Raw genomic sequence first — 26,776 nt, 5'->3', positions numbered from 1 at the left:
ACAAGTCCACAATTGTTTCCATTATTAGAAATTGGTAACATAACCACATCCATATAAATTTTATCAAAGGGTTCATACGATGTTGTCGTAATTTTCATTGGCATCTTATTTGCTGGCCATATTTTATTCTTTTGACAAGAATCACATTGCTTTACATAATTCAAAACATCTCTTCGCATATTTTCCCATGTAAAAAGAGGACTCATTCTTTGAATCATTCGTTTACCTCCGACATGACCACCCAACGGTGCGTCGTGAAAATCTTTAAGCACTTGATCTCTGTCTTCTGGCTTTACATAAATTCGTTCATTTTCTGTTGCATATAGTGTAAATGACTTTGAAAGTTTCATTGCAAAAAATCGTAATAAGTTTAGTTCCAACTCTGTTTTAAATATTCTATGAGAAATAATTTGTATAACTGATGCATCTTTAGCAAAATCAGGATAATCTTTAAAGCTTTCAAATAAACCATCGAAAAATTCTTCATTCTTAACTGCTGAACGATATGTTCCATTCAAAATTAAACCCCAAATTTTCTTTTGCGGGAATACAAATATATTTTCTTTGGTGTAATCCTTAATACCATGTGGAAGGTCAATGTATTTACTCAATTCTTTGTGTACCGTAACACTGTTTAATATCATAAATGTAGCTTCGGCTTGTTCAAATGGTATAATATTTTTAGAAAATTTTAAAACGTTAAAATCGATATCTGTATCTTGGAAATCCTTGTAGGTAAATGTTTTATCGTTGCTATCATCGTCATTATCTAAATTTATGTCAATTTGTTGAAGTCCATTCATATTATTATTCCAATTAGTATTGTTTCTAGATGAATTCTGTCTGTTTGGAGTATTTGTTGAGTTTTGATTATCTGAAATATTTTGTCTATTTTGTTTTGCTTGTTGACGAGTTGTAATTGCTACTAATTTTGATGCTTGTTTATCATCTGCATGATCTTCATCATTATTTAAACGTGAGAGAAAATCCGCAACCACATTTTCCTTTCCTTGCTTGTAACGAATTTCACATCCAATGCCTTGGATTTTCAAACGAAGCTTTGTCAAAGTTGGTGATGTTTCCTTCAAATGCCATAGAGCTACCAATGGTCTATGATCTGTGTAAACGATAAAATCTTGGTTATAAATAAAATGTTTGAAGTGGTCTACTGCCCAAACAATAGCTAGTAGTTCTTTCTCGATAGTAAAATAATTTCTTTCAGCCCCGATAAGCGCACGACTTGCGTAAGCGATGGGGTGATCATTTGATTTCTCATTAGTAAGAACTGCCCCGATAGCATAATCGCTAGCATCAGTTGTCAAAACAAATTTGTCATTGTAGTTCGGTCTAACTAAAACTGGTTCTGAAATTAAATAGTTTTTTAATTCTTCAAAAGCATTTTCGCATTCTTCTGTCCAAATAAATTTCACATTTTTCTTTAATAATGCATTAAGTGGCTTACGTTTATCTGCAATGTTTGGAATAAATTTTCCATAAAATTAACAGTTCCCAAAAATGATCTCACATTTTTAATCGTCTGCGGCCTTTTCATGTTTTTGATTGTATCTATATTTTCACTAGTTGGTCGAATACCTTCTTCATTAATAATATGACCCAAATATCTGACTTCTTTGCGTAAAATTTTACATTTTGATGGTTCAACTTTTAAATTATGTTCATGCAATGCATTCAAAACTTTATATAAATTTTCATTGTGTTCTTTGATAGTTCTACCGAATATAATAATATCATCCAAATATACAAACGCATTAACTGGTTGTATTTCATAAATAAGTGTGAATGTAAACTTCTGGAATGTTGCTGGACTATTTTTCAGTCCCATTGGCATTCTTAAAAATTCATAATGTCCTAGAAATGTTGAAAAAGCGGTTTTCGCAGCATCCTTCGGGTTAATTGGGATTTGATAAAATCCTGATTTCAAGTCAATGGTTGAGAAATATCGAGCTTCTCCAATACTGTCCAAAATTTCGCTAATAAGCGGTATAGGATACACAAATGGTTTAGTAATTGTATTTAGGTCTCGAAAATCCACTACAATTCTGTAGCGTTTGTTGCCTTCGGCGTCTAAGTCTTTCTCTGGGATGCATAATACCGGTGCATTCCACGGACTTTTACTTGGGCGTATTATCCCTAATTTTAGCATTTCTTCCACTTGCTCTTCAACGTGTTTCTTGGTGGCTTCAGGAAATCTATATTGTCTTTTGTTAATTGGAATTTCAGTTGTTGTCTCAATATCATGCATGGTTAAATTGGTATAAGTCAACTCGTCACCCTCTAAATAAAATATTTCATTAAAATCATGTAAAATATTATTAATTTCTTGATTGATATCACCTTTCAAGTGGTCTGTTTTAACCAATTCATAAATTTTTCTCATTCTTTCGTTGCCTGTAAGTTTCTCATGCTTCATGTTTTCAATCACATCATAATCCCGATCATTTTCTAAATTCATCTCTTTTGGGTAATCTTGGTTATCATCATCAATTTCAATTTGATCGTCATAATACTCTTCAATGCACGGTTGGATTCTGCCATTGTAGCGATTGTCATTATCATAATTATTTCCATTATTTTCATCATAATTTGTATTAAAATTTTCATAACTATTTGCTTCAATACCTGCCATATTTACTTTGTTTATATTTTCAATGTCATTGATTCTATATAAATTGGTCATTTCATGATTATTATATTGCATATTATTTGTATCAGGCGTTCGTAAAACTATGTTGTCGAAACTTTGACTAATATATAAGGTGTATTTCTTTAGAAAATGTGCTCCAAGAATTGCATCATCAGCGAAATGCTTCAAAATGTAGAACTTTTCCTCGTATTTTGAATTTCCTATAATTAAAATCATATTTACAGATCCGACTGTATCTTCTGCTATTCCATGAACTCCTCTAATGGAAATTCTATCGTTGAAATCAATGTTAGTTAAACGCATATTACTAACCACATCCCATCTTACAAAATTGTTACATGATGCGGAGTCAATTATAAATTTGTGAAATTTTGTTGGCCTTGCCAAGGTAGCAATATTTGCATAAAATATTGAATCATTATTGAAATTGATTTTTAATGTTTCATGTGGTGGAATGTATTCGTTAAATTGCATTTTAAAATTATTTGGAATTTGATTTTTATTGCGTCGACTATTTGTATAAGTTCGTTTAAAAGTGCTCTTTGCAGTATTCGTTTTATAACATTCATAAAATTTGTTAGCTTGATAATTATTTCTTTGATAATTTTTTTTTTATTTTTATTGTTCCTGAAATTTCTGAATTTTCTGTCAAAATTAAGGTTTGAATTTTCAGTACTAGCAAGTAACCTTTGTTCGAGAGTTCTTAAAGATTCTCTGTCAATTCGTTCATTTTCTAAAAATTCTAGCAAATTTTCCAACTTCATATGACGGTTATTAGTGGCAAGTGCTTTGATTTCATTATTTATAATCCCAACTATAAAGTGGCTTTTTAAGCAATAAGTTGTATATGAATTTTCATTGTAACTTTGATCAATTTTTATGATTTCGTAATTTATGCCAAGAACTCTATCTGCATATGCTTTAAATGATTCGTGAACACCTTGTTTCAGAGTTTCAATTTGTTCAACTATACTACCAAAATTAGTTTTGGTACCAAACTCCTAATTAAATTTGCCTTGGTTTCTTCCCAAGTGTTTGCACGGATTCGGTTAATACGTGCTGCTGCTTTAAATTTTAGTTTCATAAAAACAATATTTAAAAATTTACTCTGATCTTCGCCTTCAGGAATTTGATCAGCATAATAATCTATTAATATTAAAAATTGCTCCAGTGAGTCTAATGACCCATCAAATTCTGGAATAAGCTGGATTAAATCCTTCATCTCCAAATTCGCCATCTTTAACGGTGCACATCAACAAGAGCTTTTGCACCAAGATTTTGTTACAGATATTTTAGTATTTTCGAAACTAAAGTACTGTCTACTAAGTGATTTACAACAAAATTTGCCTGTTTTTACAATCAGATTTGTGCAGGATTGGGTCCGTAAGTTTGTCAATTTTGGCATAAGAAGACAACAACTTCCTTGGTTGCTGTGCACCCTTTTAAGCGTGTTTTTAACTATTTACATCAAATTTCGGTATAACTTTTGTTTACTCACCCTAAACTGCCAGATTTCCATGGTCGTCTTCTTGGGTGTCCGATGCGGCTGAATTTCGTCTCCAGTTGATCCAGATGATCTCGTCATTGTTGAATCCCTAGTGTTGTCCATCGTTGGCCGGTTTTGAAATTTTCGATGCTTCTGCCATTGGTCGAGCCCGTTTTGATTCCATCTCGTACTGCTGCACATTTGCTTCCATCTTAGAACTCCTCACATAACATTTTCTTCAATTTAACGTTTTTTTTTACACTATTTTAACTGTTTGTTACTTCGCGAAATCATTTTGTTCATTAACTTTCACGCATAGTCACATTTTCAACTCTCGGTTTTGTCCAATCATAATGGCGTGTCCAAACACACACAGCGTTGCTTTCCGCTAGTCACCACCTGAACGGCCCGAGCGGTTTAGGCTTTCAGGATTTTTGTGATATTTTCTTGTAGAGTCAAAACAGATCAGTAAACATCACTTATCTGTATATTACACTTTTTGAAGATTACATTTTTGCGGTAACACTTTCAACTTCTACGCGCACGATCACATCACTCAACTTTTTGTTGCTAAATTCATTAAGACTTTCGTCGAGCCAATTCTCTACGTTGAAGCCAGACTTGTCCTCCAGACCTCTTCGCCGAGCCATGCCAGACCCCGAACTCCTAAGTCCCGGGTGGACTCTTCACAGCGGCTAAGTCCCGGCGGACTCTTCACGGCGGCTAAGTCCCGGCGGACTGCGGCCTCCACCGCTAAGTCCGGCTGGACTGGGGCCTCTGCTACTGGTGGCTGCTGGCGGGTCCGGCTGGTCTGGGGCGTCTTCTGGAACTGGAACTGCACTGGAGTGGAGCTGGCTGGAACTGACTGGAACTAATTCTGGAACTAACTGCCCTCCTCAAGAATTTTGGGGTTTTTATAGTCAGTCCCCGAAAACTCTACTAAATTTTGTTCTACTAAAAGTGGTCCGTTTCGATGAGAAGCATCGATGAACCTCATGAATTAAATTATGCAGACCTCTGCAATTCTTCATGACTTTCCGTATGGTGTAGTGAGTACACCTCAAAATCGGAAGTCATGGGTTCGAACCATTGTCGTGAAACTTTAAATTATGTTATTGGAATATCAAAATTATGTTCCTCAAATATTCTCAAAAATGTAAGTCAATAATGAGCAGGTCGAATTCTCCATTGAACAAACATGCCAATGAATTTGGTTAAGCCACACCTTCAATTTCCCTGTGGAATAACATCGCACATTCATAATTGAAAGCTTAACCATTTTTTTGATTGCCTAACAATTGGCGAAAATTAATAAAGGGCTTTTCAGGTGAGGATGACTCATGATCCACACCTGTACATAAGCTTAATTATTTGTCGCGCAACGCGAGTCGACGGGTAAAATTATTTATGCTTGCGTAAGCGCGCATGGTCAGAACTGTGGTGAGGTTCGAAAAATGGACAAATTTAATGATTTAAATTTGAGGTCGCTGCACCGGTTCTATTATGTGAAAATGCGAAAATATATTTTGCTTGTAAGTTAAGTTATTTATTTAAATTGGTTTTAAGATATAAAAAAATATGATGAATGAAAATTTGATATTCATATTGCAATGTTACTGACAGAGGTGGGCAAAATCGCTCTTTTTAGGAGCCGCTCATTTTCGTTCGCTCTTTAAAAAGAGCCGCTATTTTGAACGGCTTTTTCGCTCTTTTTCACAATATAGATAAAAAAGGATATTTCTTAAGAATGATGTGATTTTTAAAGCTATTCCACATTGGATTTATATCAAATATTAAAAAAAATAACTAAAAATTAAAAGATGCCCTTTAAAATCATAGGTCTTGGCGATCTCTATGTCAAAATTTCTACTTGAACCTTAACGTTTGAATGATTGAATTGCATCCAAACTTAAATCTAGGACATTGAAGAAATTGCTATTAATTTTAAAATGGCGTTTATTTCTGCGAACATTAAATTTATGCTGATATTTTATTAAAAGAAAATATTCTGTTAACTCTTTTCTACATTCTGATTTGATCGATAATGTTTATAAACGTTGAAGTTTATTCGGGCAGGAGGAATTATTTTTTCCTAAATCTCTAAGCTATTTAGTAGATTTTTGATAATAATTTACAAGTTAAGCAAATTTAAATGCTCAAATTTGTATTCGGGTAACGCTTTGATGTACGATGAATACAATTAAAAGTTTCTTCGTTTTGTTTTAAAAATTCATATACTTTTAAAATTTAAAATTATATATATATATATATATATATATATATATATATATACAGCAATTCCATTTGAAAAGAGCCTAAACCAAAAAAAAAGTTCTCCGATCGGGCTCAAAATTTTTCTGGGGGTTCCTTGGCCAAAATAATTAGACCCGTATTTTTGTTTGGCCATTAGGTGGCCTACATCGTGCTAGGGTGGTTCAAATAATGGCAATTTTCGTCATTTTCGCAAAAACCACTTTTTCTAAAATCATATCTCCGCGCCATTTCATCCGATTTTAGCTGTCTTAGACGCAAAGAAAGGTGATGAGTTTGGCTATTTGGGAAAAATAGTAAAGTTCCAAAATCTAGCTTAACTATTGAAAAGTCGTATGAAAACTTAAAATGGCGTTTTGACCGTGTCTGGACCAAAGAGCCTATGTCTGAAAATATTTTTATCGGATTCCTCGGAAAATTTCACATAAAATAACAAAAAATTGGCGATGTCGAACCGTAAGTTTACAAGATATGATTTTTTGAAAATAAAAACTGAGTTTTTCGACGCGCCACGCGCAAAAACAGGAAAATGACGAAATCGGCAAAATATCAACTTTTTTCACTAAAACTGCGATAACTTAAAAATTTCAGCGATGACCTATACATGTCTGGGTACCAAAAGTTGCGTCTTTCAATTACGAAAATTTTGATACCCAGACATGTATAGGTCATTAGGGTGTAATATGGTTGTATGGAAAAAAATAAAGTTGCCCAAATTTAACTAGCACAGCAACTTTTTGGTTCCTTATAGAGTCCTTATGAACTCCCCAAAGTTTGGTAACGATTGGTTTAGTCCCCACTTTGCGCAAAGCGATTCAATTTTCCATACAAATTTGTATGGGAAATTTTTTTTTTTTGAATTATGATATTTAAAAAATCCACGTTTTACGCTATATCAAAACCGGATTCATATTCGGATGCTCTGGAATGTGCTCTACAACTTTCCCGAAGAGAGTATGGTGCTAACTTGCTCCTATAAAAAGATACAGCGTGTTCAAAACTCGTCTAAAACGTGTTTTTTGATCGAAAAACACGTTTTAGACGAGTTTTGAGGACGCTGTATCTTCTTTCAGGAGCAAGTTAGCACCATACTCTCGTCGGGAAAGTTGTAGAGCACATTCTAGAGCATCCGAATATGAATCCGGTTTTAGTATAGCGTGAAACTTGGATTTTTTATATACCAAAATTCAAAAAAATGATTTTTCCCATACAAATTTGTATGGAAAATTGATTCACTTTGCGCAAAGTGAGGACTAAACCAATCGTTCCCAAACTTTGGGGAGTTGTTTAGGACCCCAAAAGGAACTAAAATAATGCTGTGCTGGAAAATCGATTTTGATATTACACCCTAATAGGTCATCGCTGAAATTTTTAAGTTATCGCAGTTTTAGTGAAAAAAGTTGATATTTTGCCGATTTCGTCATTTTCCTGTTTTTGCGCGTGGCGCGTCGAAAAACTCAGTTTTTATTTTCAAAAAATCATATCTTGTAAACGTACGGTTCGACATCGCCAATTTTTTGTTATTTTATGTGAAATTTTCCGAGGAATCCGATAAAAATATTTTCAGACATAGGCTCTTTGGTCCAGACACGGTCAAAACGCCATTTTAAGTTTTCATACGACTTTTTCAATAGTTAAGCTAGATTTTTGGAACTTCTTACTATTTTTCTCAAATAGCCAAACTTATCACCTTTCTTTTGCGTCTAAGACAGCTAAAATCGGATGAATTGGCGCGGAGATATGATTTTTCGAAAAAAGTGGTTTTTGCGAAAAATGACAAAAATTGCCATTTTTTGAACCACCCTAGCACGATGTAGGTCACCCTAATGGCCAAACAAAAAAATACGGGTCTAATTATTTTGGCCTAGGAACCCTCAGAAAAATTTTGAGCCCGATCGGAGAACTTTTTTTTCGGTTTAGGCTCTTTTCAAATGGAATTGCTGTATATATATATATATATATATATATATATATATATGCTTAAAAACTTTTAAGTGGTCTTCAAAGATTGACATCAATGCTTGAGAGTCTTTCAATATATGTTGATGAGATAGTTGCTATAGACTCCCCAATGAAATATGACGATTCAGCTCTGAAAATAGCTCCTCATTAACAAACCGTTTTAATTTTAAAGTACTTGAAAAGTCGTGAAACTACATGCTTTTCCTGTCACTCTTGAACGACGAAATAGCCTACTTTTATGTACCAAAAAAAACTGAATCTAATAGCAACACTTTTCAAAATAAATGCTGAAAAGTTCTACTTTTCAGCACTGAAATGGGTGTTGAAAAGTTGAACTTTTCAACTCTTATTTCGAAAAGTAACACTTTTCAACATTTTTTTATTTAAACGATTTATTGACAAAATACATGAAAATTTGACTTCCAATTTCACTTAATTGGTGTTTTTCGGAATTGCAAAAAATATTTTAGGGAACTCGTTGCAAAACTTAATTTCTTCAGCACTCTTCGTATTTATCCAACTCGGTGAACCTCGTTGGATTAATGTACGACTCGTGCTGAAAAAAACCTCTTTTTGCAACTTGATGCATTAACTACTATTTTTACAATAATTGAAATATTTGAAATTGTATTTTCAATTCTCAAAACAAATTTTATGAATACAAATTTGTTACAAATTCAATCAATTTTATTTATAACAAGTTAATTTAAAACTTGGACCATTTTGGAACGATTCTTTCAAAAGACCGGAGTTTAAAAAAGAACCGCGGTTCTTTTTTTGTGAGCCATGGTGCGTTCGCTCTTTTTAATGAACCGGCTCTTTGAGCGGCTCGCTCTTTTTTGCCCACCTCTAGTTACTGTAAATGCAATATTTCAGGAATAAAACAAACTGCCGTAATGTTTTTTTCCTTAATTTTTTTGAAACCCTCAAACCTTCCTTTTGCTGCAAACTGTGTACTTTTGGTGAACCTTTTGTTGAAGATGTTGCTTCGATTTGGACAAATTTTAGCTAATTCGTTTTCTTAAATCTCAGTTAAATTAGGGAGATAAAATAACTGAACCAATTTTGGAGCACCACAATTCAAAAGAAAGGTTATTAGTTGGGCTTTTTAGGAAAAATATGTTGAGGTCCAAAAAAACTAGCTGAATATTTGAAAAGGTCCTATGAAAATTTCATTTGCCGATTTCAAGGTCTCGGGACTAAAGAGCCCATGTCTGAAAATATTTTTCCCTGATTCCTTGTAATATTTTACATAACATTAACAAATTAACTTTTTCACTAAAACTGTGAAAATTTCAGCGATGACTTATACATGTCTGGGTACCAAAAGTTAAGAAAATTTTGGTACTCAAACATGTAAAGGTCATCGCTGAAATTTTCAAGTTATCGCAGTTTTAGTGAAAAAAGTGGGTTTTTACCCGTTTCCGTTATTTTCCCAGTTTTTAAATTTTAAAAATCATGTCTCCGAAACGTGTAAATGAACATTCGCAATTTTTTGATATGTTGTGTAAAATATTACAAGGAATCAGGGAAAAATATTTTCAGACATGGGCTCTTTGGTCCCGAGACCTTGAAATCGGCAAATGAAATTTTAAAAGGACCTTTTCAAATATTCAGCTAGTTTTTTGGAACATATTTTTCCTAAAAAGCCCAATTAATCACCTTTCTTTTGAATTGTGGCGCTCCAAAATTGGTTCAGCCGTTCCGGAGATATGATTTTTTGAAAAATGTGGTTTTTGCGAAAATCGACGAAAAACGCAATTTTTCGGACAACCCTATTTCGGATAGGACCACCCTAATCGACAAACAAAAAAAATACGGGTCTAATTATTTGAGCCAAATCGGAGCATTTTTGATTTGGAGACTTCCTGTTACAATGCCACTTAAAATCGATTTGCGATATTTTGATAAATTACTATAACGTCAAAATACAATCCCTATTTTGCAAGCGCTGCTATTTCACAATCAATTTTTTTGCATGGAAATCCAAAAAAAATAGTGAAAATCAATTCTTGTTCAATTCTGAGAGCTCATCCCACCACAAACACAGACATTTGTTCAGAATTTGATTCTGACACGATATGTATACGTGAAGGTGGCTCTAAGAAGTTCGTTTTTAAGAGTTCGTTTTTTATGGAGCTCAAAAAGTGCTCAAAACATCACTTTTCTATAAATCTACTTTTTAGAGAAGAAAAAATCCCAAAAATATTCTTGGAATGTTAGATTTTTTACAATAGCAATGCCCGTTTTCTTATTTATTACTATTTTTGTACATTTTTCTAAGGTGTTGAAATAACATACCTACAGCATGTCAGCAATGTTCGTATTTTTGTGCCAAAAATTTCCAAACTCACAATCGAAACAAGGCGAGGCAATAAACTTGCGCTTGCATTATTATTGCTTTTATATTGTTATTTGCAACAATCGATCATTATTCGTAATTTTATGTTTATAGTCAGATGAATTAAACATGTTTGCTCGTTCACTCGCTCACGGGACAGTATACAGCAAACTCACTCATGGGTAAAGTATCAAATTGAACAACCCCCTCGTGAAGGGTGACATGCTCCAGTGCCAGGTTGCGGGGGTGGGGTGAAAAAAAATCCGAATCGTATAAATTATTGTGTGATCAAATTTTCTCTTGTACTCCTCACGGTGCTCATTTGGGGCGGTGCGGGAACATAAATTTATGATTAATAAATTTATGCTAATTAGCCCACGTTTTTGCTCGAGCTAACAACGGGGTTCCGCTGTTTATTTTCCACGAACATTTTTATTTTTGAGGTCTTTATGGCCGTCAATCCGGTCGTGTTTGGGGAGCGAGGGTTGGCAGGAATATCCCACATCCGAACACAACCACCAAGCCGCTTTTTGGTCCAGTCGAGGCGAAGTTCAAGTGAATATGCATCAATCAACTGGGAACGGAAAGAATTTTTGCAACGCGTTCGATGGTGACTTGACGAGGTCAGCTATCGTGAGGGAACTGGTCTCGCGATATTTGCATTTCATTATTTTTAACATTGTGTCAGCAATTGGTCGCCGTTTTTGGTGAGATGTTGACATCTGATTGAACGATGAACGTTCAAAATTATGGAAACCACTAATTTTTTTTAACCAAATTTTATAATCATATCTCATAATCCATGATCAAGTAATTTTTTTAAATCCTTAAAGCGTGTTCCATTGCTATTTTCCTTCCATACAGCTTACAAATTCCCTTGAATAACCCCGTTTGACGCAGCACAATGTCTGGCACTACTGTTCCAGCAAAGTCGTCCCTGACCACGTGGAATAATGCTAATGGACAAACTGTTCCGAAGGTATGCTGCTGTGCAACGTGCAAGCAAAAATTCCTTCCAGTCTCAGAGTGGCTCGGGAACGTCCTGTGTGTCAGGCGAAACAGGGATGCAGTAATTAAAATTAAATGCATATCATAATCAAGATATAAATTATTCAAATTTTGAATAACAGCGCATGCATTCTCCTGGGAATGGGAAAGAAGGGTTGGCTGGTTTGTTGGCCGACATCACACACGACAGCTTCAGACTGGCAACATTCTGCTTAGGCAAAAAGTATCCCGGAAAGGATGCAAAATACATTTGCTGATACTGCTCCTGATGGCGTGCGGTGCAACGTAAGGGACTTTGTTCGTTTCTCGAGAAAATGCATCGGATAACTGAACGCTTTATGTCTTTTCCACTTTTCTATATGTTAACGTGTAGTACATAGGAGACCGGCCGGGTGTAATCCACTAGAATGGTTCAAATGTCGACAGTCATGATTGTAGAGTTATTTCAGGGTGGACTTTCGACCGTAAAGATATTTTATATCAAGGGATAGTACAGAAGATTAAAACACGCGATTTTAGAACCCTCTATGGTAAGCTAACTTTAATTTCCCATTTCAAAATAAGTTCGTCAAGCATAGTATAAGCACCCTCGCCAGATCCACTTACAGCAGCTTCGAACTCGAAGCCACACGATAACTCAACCGAGACAAAGTAAAGAATATTTCATTCCAACCTGAAGTGATACCCTATACACAAGTCGTCCACCCAAAAGGATTCGTACACTTCAGGAAGAAAATTTCACGCTCCACGGATGAACGGTTGAACTGAGAGTGTTCCTGCTGGATGTGAATACTCTGGCAAGTATTAGGAGCAATGAGCTGAGGCTATGCTTCTTGTATGTTTTCTCATGTGTACTCTGCATGAATCTCATTCAGCATGCATTCACAAAACGAGGTTCAATTCCTTGTTCCCCCTCTAGCGGACGAGAAAACACAACGAAAAAAAAAATCGAGAAAATCCTTGCCATGGAAAATACATTTTATTGAAATTTAAGCTAGCATGATGTAGCCTTGCACGATCCTGCTTCAATCATGGCTCGATGAATCCTGGGCCAATCCGTGATTCAAGTGCAAGTGGCTACGGCACAAATGAATAGCATATGGCAGATATATACGGACAGGGCACGGAATCCAATACCCAGCAGGAAACTTAGTTTGGCTTCTCTTCCTGCCCAAAAAAAAGAACGAAAGAAAAGAAAACACATGCAGCAGAAACGCTGAAAAACACGACCCACACCAAGAAGAGAACTGTATCCATAGCATCTTGATTTAAAGCTTCCTGCGAGCCACTATGGGCCATCTCCATACAAACAGGCGGCCACATTATTTTTTTGCTTTTTAAATGTTTTTTTTTCATACAAATTTGGGTAATTGTATGGTATTGAAATGATATACGTCGATTTTTATGACTTTTCATGTTTTTCAATAGTGGATTGTTTATAATAAATAGTCTTTTCAAACATTTGCAAGTGCAAAAGAATTGCGTATATATTTTATTGCAAGTTTATATTATTAAATTATGGATAAGCTAATACATCCCCACTTTAAGGACACAACCCCTCCCTCCACTTTTCTTCACACCCCCCCTCCCCTCCTCCCCTCCAACAAAATTTTGTTAAGCGTAATAAATCCATTTTAAGTCAAATATTTATTATTTACTGCTGTGTGTTTCTTTTTGTGAGTCCATGCCATATAACTTGAGACCCCCCCCCCCACCCTTACGGGCATAAATTGCGAAAATTTTAATTGTTAAATCAAATAACAGAAAAAATAATTTCATTCAAAATATTAATTATGAATTAAAACGATAAAATACAAAACATATTCTTACTAATCCTAATGTTCTTGTTCATGAAAATTCATTTGATTATAGAGTTTCTGACGGCTTCAGGATATGTTAAAGGTACTTTTATGATGTTTTGTACTAACCAACATAGAACTTAAATGTGGATCAGTTTCATGGATTGATCGCAGAAATTCATCATGCTAAGTCAATATTTTGCTGAATACTTTTTTCGGTATCAAACTGAGATTCTCCAGTTTCGCTTTAGAAACTTCGGTACGAATACCTTATTTTGACTAAGGTACTCAATTTTAAATGTAGGCAACAGAAAATTCCAATAAAGTCATTTCGAACTTCTTGAAACCAGGTATTGATTTTTGAAGCGACAATGCCCACGAAGTAGGTAGCAAAGCAAGTGAAATAAACGGGCGCATATGTAGATTGCAGCAAATTTTGATAAAACGTAAATGTCCAAAATGGCATATCTCCGAAAACGCAAAAAATTGCAGGCTGGAAATTTCAGCAATGTTAGATTATGATCCAATCTTTCAAGTGATCTTAGTTTCATGTTTAGCATCGGTTAGCAAAAAAAGTACTCGATTAACAAACACAAAAAATAAGTTTTGTCAAAAAATGCTCCAGTTATTCAATGAAAACTTCAGTTTTTGGTTTGGAAACAACATTTTATCTATTAATAGTTTCAAAGCTTATCTCATTACCTTTCCAACGATGTATAATTGCCCCAATAAAATATTTAAAATGACTGAGCTATGTTAAAATTAAACAATCAGCCTTTTTTTACGAAAAACGCTAGTTTTTTACTCCATTTTTTGACTTTCAGCTTGCGTATCTCCGTAATGAACAAACTTAGAGCTTTGAAAATTTGGATTTTTCTTAGTTAGAATGTTTACTTTCGAGAAAAAAATACCAAAAAATATTTGGAGAAGGTCACTTTTTTGAAACTTGGCCACCCAATGTACCATAGTGCGAGCCATCCAATCTGGGCCCTCTTCTTTTGACCTCGTTGGGCTGCATTACGGAAAGGGTTAGGTACCTGAGTGTATTGAATTGCATGAACTGCTTGGCACAGGTTTTTATTTTTTCCCTCGCTGGATAAAACATGATATCCTTTCCCTGTGGAAGATTGGCCCCGACTGCCTAAGGGTGGAGGTATATATTAGCTAGCGATACCACACACAAAAAGGATAATATTTTGGTTAGGTTTATGGACATGTAAATTGCATCGTACAAATACCTGAAATATTGTAAAATTATATAGCATAAAAAACTATGAGAGATTTCGTTTATAAATTGGAGGTTACAAAATAAATTTATACCATCATAATGATCTTAAAAATCTTAAAAAAAAGGAAACTTAAACATGCGATTTCACAAAACCTTCAAAATTCTATTTGGGAACAGCAACCACAACAGAAGTTTAACGACATACTCATGTAATCTAACACAAACGCAACCAGTCCGATGACAGCATGCTGGATAGTCTTGTGATTAGATTCTTTTCATTATTAATAATTCCAGTACATCCGAGGACACCCGAAAATGTAATGCAAAAATTAAAGCGGTCAGCCCTTTTGCGGTGTGTTTACCACAGAGAGGATTCAGAGAACGGATTGCATTTTACAGAATGTACAAACAAGGAATGATGCGTGGACATACCGTATCAAACGCTTCAGTTTACAGTTTTATATGTGTTTTGTAGGATGTGCTTAGTGTAAAATATCGTCGTCGTCGTGCTAACTTTTCAACGTGCATTTTGGCTAGAGAGCCTATATGGAGAGGAGAAATGTTACTCTCAGGGTTCCAATCGAACTGTCAAATCGGGGTTCCAATCGAGCAACAAGACCATGCAAGAACAAGGTCAGAATCAATTTAAAATAATTTTGGGCAGAAAAATGAGATTAATAACATTTATAAACATTGTAAAACTGTTGTTTTTATTAAAATGATAGTTTTTGTTAAGTTTGTGCTAGTTCAGTATAAGAAACGTGCCAGTACCAACCTTAAATTTGAATGACTTTGGGTGTTTAGAATTTCTCCCAGAACATTTCATTTCCCTTATAGGTCCCTAATTTTGGCCCAAATTGAGTAAAGGGGTTACAAACATGTAAATCGACCGTAAAGTCAGAGGCTGGTGTGAGCACAAACTTAATTTTATTTAAAAATCTGTTTTCACGGAATTTAAATTTACATTTTCATCTATTATCAAAACAATTTTGAAGACATTTGATTGTATCATTGCCGAGATATAGCTATTTGAAGTTAGCAGTTTCAAAAAACCGGTGCCACGATATCTCAACACTGCCTTGACCAAATCGGCTCAAAATGTTGGTGAAGACTCTTTAAACCGGTTCTGTGTGCATGACGAAGGCCGATTTTCAAAAAACTTATTTTAAAAAAAGATAAAAATATTTTTGTGTTTTTCATGTTAAAAATCGTCAGTTTTTGATTTTTGTATTTTTTAAAAAAGCAAAATTTCAAAATCGGGCTTCGTCATGCACACGGGATTTTCCGATTTCCAGCCAATTTGGTCCATCCCATCTCGAGATGTCGTGGCACCCGTAAATCAACTCGGTGTTTCGAGAAAAACGCTCAGAAAGTTTGACAGTCTGCTTTGCGCGCGGCAAAATATTGAGCTGAAAATCGTCTCTAACTCAGTTTAATCATGTAATATCTTCATGAAAGTTTCAGGAGTGATTGAAAATCATCATTTTAGTGGATTCAATAAATTTTCTGTAATATGAAATTTTGTGATTATCTACATGTATGTAACCCCTTAAGAACGCCATTTTGTGCAGCTCACAATGCCTCACTTTTTGACCTTCACAGATCCCCAAAATTCGATTTCAATCCTGAGATATTCAACGAAATAGCATAGCATAGCATAGCATTGGTGTCTACCCGTAGCTGCTACTTCGTTATTGACCAGGACCCCCAAACATTGCTCCGTGGACCACAGATGAAAAGTAGGAACCAATCATCACCCCTTCGCAATTTTCAAAGGCCCCTATCGTGCTGATCAATACCGACGCCGGCCACGACCAGTGGTAAGACACGGGGAAGTGGATGGGAATGTTAGCCGATACTTGAGTGATGGGACCGCCAAATCGACTGCGTCTCCGACAAAGTATCACATGAGTTTTGAGGGATTAGTAAGATGGGTATGAGGTCAGGATTCACTGTGGTAGGTGATGCGACCATGAGCAATTTGTTTATCGGTTGAAATTTTAAAAATCTTAGGCAGCCGGCTGCGGAAAGATACCTATCTAGGGATTTAAATATAGTATTAATTCGACCGCGATTCTCCAGAAATTCTCCGTCGGCGTGCCTTCCGATCAACGGTGATGTAGGAAGGGCTTCATTCATTAAAATTATTTTATATCATAAGCCTTAAAACATATCCGTCGACGTGCCTTCCGATCCTCGATGATATGGAAAGGACTTAATCCAGCAATACGACTTGCTTGTCTCAAAAATCGGATCGTTTCTATCGAAAACTATATAAAGAGAACAAAAATAAAATTCATCGGCCAACGAAAGCGCGAACAAAAAATAAATAAAAAAAAGAAGAAGAAGAAATCCAATCACCCCATGTACACAAATAGCGACACAAAAGAGACGGAAAAAAAACGAAAAAAAACAGGACTGCGCGTCCACACAGGCACCGCATTACTGATGCCATTATTTAATTATAATGACCAATCATCCCATGCACTCGAACAGCGACACAAAAGAGACGGAAAATAGCACGAAAAAACAGGACTGAGCGTCCACACAGGCACCGCACTACTGATGCCATTATTTAATGGAGCACTTCCATTCGAGCAGTTTTTGCTTTTTTCTACAATGTATTTCTTATGAAGCGAACTGTCAAAAACTGCTCGACTGCGGGTGCTCCATTATAATGACCAATCACCCCATGCACTCGAACAGCGACACAAAAGAGACGGAAAATAGCACGAAAAAAAAAACAGGACTGCGCGTCCCACAAGCACCGCACTACTGATCAATCCTGAGATATTCAACGAAATCCGAAAAAACTCTGTGCAATTTTGTCCCTTTACATATGAAAGTAGTTTTAATCTTGTCGTGCTTTGGTGCTATCTTGTCACTCACTGAAAATTGATGTAAGTGCGACAACTGGCCAAAGGGATTTCAGGTCAGAACGCGTTTGACGCACGTACAAGTTAGACTACCGTAAACATTTGTTATTATAACTCGGGACTCCAGCAACCAACTTCAACCAAACTTCGGGACAATACACATAATGGTCAGCCAAACAAAACGTGTTTGTTATTGTTTACATTGCGTGCTTTTGTTTTTGTTTGTTCAAGGTCAAACATTAAAACGCGTTTTTCTCTCCACCTAATTATAAAAACCACTTAACAAAATTGCAAAACCAAGATTTTTTTGCGCCTGAAATATTTTGGAAACATGCTCTGCCCATGTTCGCATAAATGTCCCATATGCAAAAACAGCAAGCTGAGAAAAACGCATATGAAGTTTGTCCCATACATAAGGCTACGTGTTAAGTTTTCGCGAAAAAACTGGATTTCCTCCTGATTTCTAGAACAAAGTACTGGATTAGGGTGCGTCACAAAAGCAAAAAGTTGAGCTAGATCACATAGGCGGGCAGAATATCATAGTATCATGTCCACAGAAGCTCTCCTGAAAATTTCAGCCAATTTGGTCAAGAATCCGAGGTGCCCACTCGATTTAAAGTTTGTATTAGATTTTGGACCCGTTAGTATGGGGAAAACGACACTTTTACATTTTATTGTCCCAAAATCCAAAGTTGAACCAAATTACATTCTGAGCGACCTGTTTATAGGTTTTTATATGAGGAACAACTTTGTAGAACATCGCGAAACGATCTGAGCAGATCTGGCTTAGTTATAAGTGGTTTAAGTTAAGTTGTTTTCCCAGGGTCGAAGTCAGGATTTAAGTATAGCCTTTTTATCAATACGGTCACTGTGATTAGAGAAAAAAAAATCTGACAGGTGATGTTTTTGTTGACAACATTTTCATTCCAAATTGCAATTGAAGCAGAGTTGAGGTGAGGATTTAGTTCTTTCTAAGCTTTTCATCATACCTTGACCAGTTTTTTTTAGGTCCTGCCGGTGTTCAGAGGTAGAATAGACACGCTGACCATGGAGATGGTCCGACAGATTCATTAAGTGGAATCAGCTGAGCCGAAGTTTTGCTAGGGTTTCTCTTGTTTGTGGATTGGAAATTAAAGTTGTTTGTTTTTTAGTCGTAATGTGTTGAAGTTGATACACAGCGTTAAATTACCTTATTATTCTCAGATCTGCTACAAAACATAGATCGGACTAGGCTTGACCACGGCATCAAAAATGGGCGCAGGAGTTAGTGTCGGTGATCTATCTGGGAAGTCAAGATGGCTTCATCCTGACCCTAACGCCGATTTTAACCCGTACCAAACCCGGTTTTCTAACAGATTGTGGCTGTGGATCGTCAGGAGTGCAAAATAATCAAGTGCATCGTTCTTATTGTGGTGTTGTGAATAAAAAAGTTTATCTCGAGTATTTTTTATTTTTTATTTATTTTTGGGAAAAGGAAAAAACATCAGCTCACTAACACAGCCTTTAAATTATTTTTACCAATAAATGAGAACCAACAAGAGAAAATAACTCATAAGCATTTTAACAACCATGTTGCACTTTCCCAGGCAGAAGGTATTATTAGCGCTTTTGAGACCGAGTTGCTGGCAATCTGAGGGTTACTTCCCGTGTAGTCACGGGCACCTGGAACATCGCACCTGGAGAAATCACTAACTGGTACAACACACACTGATCACCTTTGCGAGTCAAATGCTGGTCGTTCTCATGAGCACTTACCCACTTTGGCCACAAAGTGCGGTTTGGGGTTAGATAAAGGACTAGAATTAGTTATTGACAAATTCAAAAACTAAGGGGAATTATGATCAGCAGCGTGAGCAGGTTCTCTAATTATAGGTTCAAAGCATTTATTCAAATTGTTTACTTTAAACAATTATCATATAATTCACGGAACTTGCTGTTGCTAAACCACATCCAAATCCGGCACCCGCAACGGTAGGCATCTGAAATTGGTCAAACACGGCCTCCCGGACCTCGGCCTTTCGGATCATCTCCATGGTCAGCGTGTCTATTCCACCTCTGAACACCGGCAGGATCTAAAAAAATACAAACTGGTCAAGGTATGATGAAAAGCTTAGAAAGAACTAAATCCTCACCTCAACTCTGCTTCAATTGCAATTTGGAATGAAAATGTTGTCAACAAAAACATCACCTGTCAGATTTTTTTTTCTCTAATCACAGTGACCGTATTGATACAAAGGCTATACTTAAATCCTGACTTCGACCCTGGGAAAACAACTTAACTTAAACCACTTATAACTAAGCCAGATCTGCTCAGATCGTTTCGCGATGTTCTACAAAGTTGTTCCTCATATAAAAACCTATAAACAGGTCGCTCAGAATGTAATTTGGTTCAACTTTGGATTTTTGGGACAATAAAATGTAAAAAGTGTCGTTTTCCCCATACTAACGGGTCCAAAATCTAATACAAACTTTAAATCGAGTGGGCACCTCGGATTCTTGACCAAATTGGCTGAAATTTTCAGGAGAGCTTCTGTGGACATGATACTATGATATTCTGCCCGCCTATGTGATCTAGCTCAACTTTTTGCTTTTGTGACGCACCCTAGTACTGGATGTTATAGGCTCTTTTGAAATAGCACACGATTTTGAACCAAACTGCATCATTAACTCAAAAACGACGAAAATGCATAAGGGACATTTATGCGATCAGGGGCAATTGAAATTATGGTTTCCAAAAAAAATGTGTTTCCTGACAGAGGCGCATAGTTACTCACAAAAAAACCTGTTTAACACTGGAACGCCCAACGCACGTCCAACTTACACGGACGCCCAAGCCTCCAAAAAAAGGTGGAACGGTAACTTCAACTCGCTGGTTCTCGGGCATTACTCAACCAATCGGGACGATTCTTGTTTCCAGTGATTTGTAAGAATGTCTAGATCAGCGATACTCAACGGGGGTACCGGGCCTACTTGATTTACATGGCAGGGGGTACCGGCCTAGAACAAGGTTGAGAATAGCTGGTCTAGATGATCCTAAAATTTTGCAGAACTTGATTTGATGGAATCTGTAATTTCTGCGACCAAAAACATCATTCCACCTTTTTTTTCAAAATGACTGCCTCCGCAGAATTTTTGGCGATTTTTTTTTACACGCGAAAAAAAAAAAGTTGGAACGATGTTTTTGATCGCAAAAATTACAGATTTGATCAAATTAAGTTCTGCAAAGTTCTAGAATCATTTAGACATCCTAACAAATCACTGGAAAGAAGATTCGTCCCGATTGGTTGAGTAATGCCCGAGAACCATTGAGTTGAAGTTACCGTTCCAACTTTTTTGGAGCCTTGGGCGTTGGAATGTCAAAAAAAGATTTTCAATTCAAATTTGAGAAATAAAACAAACAATTTGAATAGTTTATGACTAAAGAATCTTGAAAACCATCTATAATTTATTTTTCAAGCTGCAAAAAAAATGCAATTTGCACTAGTTCAGTTATTTTGCAATCATTAGTTTTCAAAAATTGCAAGATTGGAAGAAAACTAAAATTTTAGTGAAAAAAAACTTTGCGTGGTACTGAACATTAAAAATTTACAAAAACTAGAAGAGATTTTTGAACCCAAACACGCTAAAATTCAATCTAAACGCAGGGGATTGCATTTTCAACCTGTTTTCAGCTGATTGCAGTTAAATTTCCGTTGATATTTTAAAATTGTTTGAAATTGTTTGAAATTGTGCCCCCTAAATTTTTGGACCAATCTTTTAAAATATTTCCAATAGCCTAGGCCATTGTTCCTTTTTTTAGTGTTCATTTCCTCAGTGAAGTGAGGAAGGCTAAAATCATAGTGTTTGTAAAAAAACTACAAATCCCTTTTTTGCAATAACACACTTTTTCTACATTTAAATTTTTTGATAAAAAGCCAACAAAGAAATAATGTCTCCTTAAAAAAAATCTAATATTTTGAAAACAAACATTTTTTGGCCTTTTGTTAAAATAATACCTTGATCCTTCAAAATTGAGTTTCGTTATTTTGACATAAATCTTTTCCCTCACAATACGGCAAAATAAGGAACAACATAACCTTATCACAACTCGTAACTGACATTCTCAGCTTAAAAAAATGGTTTCTCGACGAGGATGGGATTCGAACCCACGCGTGCAGAGCACATTGGATTAGCAGTCCAACGCCTTAACCACTCGGCCACCTCGTCGCATGTGTTTGTGAGTTGCCAACTGCCAACGACCAGCTGTGACGTGTACCAATGCAATAAAAAAATAACAACACAAACAAATGGACACCGCATTACTTAAAATCCAACTATTGTAAGCAAATGTCCCTTGGGAATAACAGAAAGCAAACGGAAAGTTCATCGTCTCCTTAGGTAAACACTTGAGCACAACACACACACACACACACACACACACACACACACACACACACACACACACACACACACACACACACACAGTGCGACATAATAAACCATTTTCGAGAGAACATCGTTATCACATTTCGCTTTTCATTATTGATTCTCTGTTTGCACAGTTTTGTGTGCTTGCTCCGACGACGAAGCCACCGACTGCCGATGTCGGTCCTCATTCCATACATTTGCCACTGTTGTTGGGTGTCAGAGGACTCTACCATCGGTGATGGGAATTTAAAGCCGACTTTGAAGCGAAGAGACTAGTCGACGATGCAAATTTGACGATAGTATTGACAGTCTCCTTTTCTCCCCTTGCTTGTTTCCCAAACATGGTTTCGTTTCAAGTATTTTGAAAATTAGCTCGAAGAGGCATCTAATGAGAATCTTATCTCTTTGCTCGTTTCAGATCACTTGGCAGCAAATATATTGCCAAATCGAAACCCTTGACGAGCTGAAAGCTGCGGTAGGTGGCCCTGGGGAAAACCTTTGCCGTTGCCGCAAACATAACCTAAAAGTTTATATCTTGTGCTCATAACGCGAAAGAGAAAAAGAGAGCGAGGGAGATAACATAATAGGAATAAAAACTTTTACGATCCTAGTGCAAAAACCAATTTCGTTCTGCTAGGCAACTCCCTCCTGTGAGAGGTGCAGCACCCCTCTGGAGATATTAAATGCCAGGGCAGAAACTCATCAAAAGAGCGAAGCGAAAAAGAACAAAAAGGAAGTTGCCTCGGCTGTGATTTAATGCTATCAAAATATTATGATTTAATTTGAGAGCACAACATCAAAGCAAAATGTACGATAGACTACCTTTTGAATCGTCGTCGCCGTCACACCGGAAGTGAAAAATAGAGATAAAAGCAGCGCAATCGGGTGGTCGCTCCTTTGCGGGCATTTCGAAGCACTATCACAAATGAATCGATTTTGGAAATGCTTTGAAAGTATAAATTTTATGTAAAGCTACACATTACAAAAACATGGAGATATTACATCTGGGCATCTTTTTACCTCTGAATATGTGTAATTTTACCACTTTGCTGAACGATGTTTTCGGTCGCAGAAATTACAGATTTGTTCAAATCAAGTTCTGCAAAATTTTAGGATCATCTAGACGATTGGTTGAGTAATGCCCGAGAAGCAGCGAGTTGAAGTTACCGTTCCACCTTTTTTGGGAGGCTTAAGTTTAAGTCAACATAAATTCAAGGCATACTTATGCGTATCCTCAACAGATTATTTCATCGCTGTTAGTTACGATAAAAAATGCCTTTGACCTTCACAGATCCCCAATATTCGATTTCAGTCCTGAGATATTCAATCAATACAAAACGTAAAAAAAACTCCGTGCATTTTTGTCACTTTTCATATGAAGAAGCTTCAATCTTGTCGTGCTGAAACACAACCTGAAAATTTGTGTGAGTGTGACAACTGGCCAAAGGGATTTTAGTCAGAAGGCGTTTGTCGCAAGTACAAGTCAGACTACCGTAAACATTTGTAATAATAACAATGCAAACAATTTGTTTGCTTGACCATTGCAAACAAAACGGGTTTGTTATTGTGCTTTTTTTTTTGTTTATTCATGGACAAACATAAAAACGCGCTAAAGCGACGTGCGACAAGACAGCACGACAACCACGAATATTTCTGAATAGCAAGCACATTGCATCAAAATTGCTGCAACGAAAATTAAAATTCCCGAAATGAGCCCATTCCATACAAACTGATGTTCCGCAGGGAATGCTTCCGGGAAACAACCACAATTCCAATGGAAAATTAACTTAATAAAGTAAGCCCCACCTCACACACAAAGAACTTTTATTGTTTTCATCCCATTTCACAACCAACGACCAAACTCTCGGAAACCCCTCCTCACACGCGCTGCAGTACAAGTTTTTTGAAAAACTTTTCATTCCATTGACGTGCATTGCCCCCGTCGTTCAGCAAATTCTGCTGGAGTGTATACTTTCACCACCGCAAGTGTGCGAAACGAGAAGAAATTGCCAGGAATGCTTTGGAATTTTCCATAAAACTCATAAAACTACATATAAGTGGCCATATTTCCCCACCCACCACCCTTCGAGGGCTTCGAGAGGACTCGGTGTTCCTGGAACCGTGCAACCGCATCGCTGCCAGCTAGCATCACTCTTCCGAGAAGCAAGTGCTCACAGTGCTTTTTTTATCAGTGGAAACGGAAGCGAGCGGAAGGTACGAGTTGGTGGTAACTTCCTTCCAATGGCCCACACCCACTCCCCTCTCCCAAGTGAGTGGTGGAACATACCAGAGCAAGTGGAAAAATTCAATAAAGTCTGCTCACGTAAAACTTTCCCCAACAGTTACGACTGCTCCTGCAGGGTGATGGCGTTGGGGATGCTGCTCCCCAGAATTTGTCATGGAACCGGTCTCCCCCGCAAGTATAGGTAGAAGCCATATTCACATACCAGGCAAATTCTAGAGGCTGAAATTTATGCTTCACAGTCTGCCTCCTCTTGATGGGTGGTAAGGGTGTGTCAACAATCACGATTACGTAAAAACATTGTAAGCTTCTTTGCATTTGCTCATTGGACTCAACCGACAAATGACTTCCAACGAAAGGCAACATTTTTCATATAATTCAATGGTGGTCGGAGCCTAACTGAAATAATGCTGATTCAGGGAATTTCTTTCTGAATGCAATATTGAAGCCGCAATTGTGTCATAAGCTTCTTTACGACATGAAAGCATTCAAACGTATTTTTAGCTATTCCAGTGAAATATGTATTTCAAAAACGGCAGAGCTTACGTACTTTTAAAATTTCATCACTCCACAATTTGATGTTTTGTAACATTTCTATTAAAGATCGAAAAATTACACAAATGAAAGCATTCCATTAGTGTAAATCCGAAAACGGTGAAAATCCCTTAGGATGCATTTTTGTAGATTTTGCTCAGTTTAATCAAGAAATCGTATTGAGGTACAGTCATGTCTCGGTCTAGCATCGCATATGGGGGATGCAAACCGAGGCGTGCATAACTGAAGCACAGAGCTTACACGGAGAAAAAGAATTCCCAAAATCGTGAACAAGCGTTCATGAAAATGGGAACCACGAACAAAGTGTTCAAATTTCATGGTACGTTTTTCAAAATCGTACCATGGGATTTGAACACTTTGTTCGAGGTTCCCATTTTCATGAACGCTTGTTCACGATTTTGGGAATTCTTTTTTCTCCGTGTATAGGATTTTGACTATATGGACACATCGGCTATATGAAAAATCATCCAAAATTTTAAACTTTATAGTGTTTTGGAATCTGGATAATGTCAGGTATATATTGAAAATATAAAAAAAATCTGGATTTTTTAACAAAACTTTGCATTTTTGAAAAAAAAAATATTTTAGTTTTTACTACACCCCCTGCTCGGGTAACACAGGAATACCAATTTTTTGTATTACTTGGGCAAATAACAGAGACCCTTGGTCGCCCAGTAATAGATGGTAAAATACCATAAAATCATACCAAAATCTTGTATGTTAAGACCACAAGAATACAAAAACATGGTATACCAAGGGTAAAATAATACCACAAAATGAAACCATTTCAATACCAAGTTGAGCTATTCTGGATTTTGGAACATTGCTTGAAAACTTGGTATTACCATGGTTTTATTTTTTGGTATTCTTACGCCCGTGGAACATCAGTGAAAAAACTCTAATTATATCTAACTGCTCCACATGCAACAGCAAAATCTACTCACATGTTCTCAATGATACGTTTGTCAGTGATGAACGGCTTGTCCTTGAAGTTCTAGAAGCTTCTGGAAAATAACAAGATTGAAAAATAAATATTATTAAAATGAAACTGGATTCCAGTCACCAAAAATTCAATTATACTATCGATCCCCGAGCAGGGGCAAATAACACGGGAATACCAAATTTTGGTATTACATGGGCAAATCACAGGGACCAAAATGTGCCCTTAGTTGCCCCGTAAAAGATGGTAAAATACCATGATATCATATCAAAGTCTTGTATGTGGAAGGGCACAACAATACCAAACCATGTTATTCCAAGGGTAAAATAATACCTCAAAATAAAACAATTTCAATTCCAAGTTGAGGTCTTCTGAATTTTTGAACATTGCTTGATAATTTGGTATTACCACGGTTTTATTTTTAGGTATTACCGCGCCCTTGGAAAATCAGATTATGGTATTCCGTGGTCTTCCACATACATGATTTTGGTATGATTTCATGGTATTTTACCATCTATTACTGGGCAACCAAGAGCACATTTTGGTCGCTGGTATTTGCACAAATAATACCCAAATTTGGCATTTTCATACCATGTTTAGTGCAGCAGCTGCAGTTAGTGAAAAAACGGAAATGATCCATATGCAACCGCCAAATCTACTCACCTGATTATTCCATGTTGTTCTTAGCGATATTCCTCACCACATCGAATGCATTTGTCATTGATAAACGGTCTGTGCTTGAAGTTCTTGAAGATTCTGAAAAATAACTAGATTGAAAAATAAGTGTTTTTAAAATGAAACTGGATTGAAATTCACCAAAATTCAATAATCTGTTGATTGACTCGTTTTTTAAAGTATTTGGTTATCCCGATTTAGAGAAATTTCAACGTGTTTTGAAAAAAAAAATTAGTGGGTTTATCACAAAAAAAAATTAAATCAGCTTTAACATTTTTGGGTTTCAAGTTTCAGAGGAATTTGATGAAATATTTCAATACA

The 26,776-nt window shown here is 36.3% G+C and overlaps 1 protein-coding gene and 1 non-coding gene across 2 annotated transcripts in view; one reads left to right on the top strand and one right to left on the bottom strand.

The window, feature by feature from the left end:
- Positions 1-26,776, top strand: part of LOC6035528 (mpv17-like protein) — a 308,056-nt gene that overhangs the window by 232,136 nt on the left and 49,144 nt on the right. The window contains exon 4 of the mRNA XM_038267025.1: positions 22,462-22,518. The gene's annotated coding sequence lies outside the window, so the exon portion shown is untranslated. The remainder of the gene's footprint in view (positions 1-22,461; positions 22,519-26,776) is intronic.
- Trnas-gcu lies at positions 21,761-21,842 on the bottom strand. Its single transcript has one exon. It is a non-coding gene; the product is annotated as a tRNA-Ser (tRNA).

The sequence above is a fragment of the Culex quinquefasciatus genome, chromosome 1 (assembly GCF_015732765.1).
Source record: "Culex quinquefasciatus strain JHB chromosome 1, VPISU_Cqui_1.0_pri_paternal, whole genome shotgun sequence".
In the NCBI taxonomy this organism is placed as follows: domain Eukaryota; kingdom Metazoa; phylum Arthropoda; class Insecta; order Diptera; family Culicidae; genus Culex; species Culex quinquefasciatus.
Note: the sequence above shows the minus strand (reverse complement) of the source record. Positions and strands in the feature narration are given on the sequence as shown.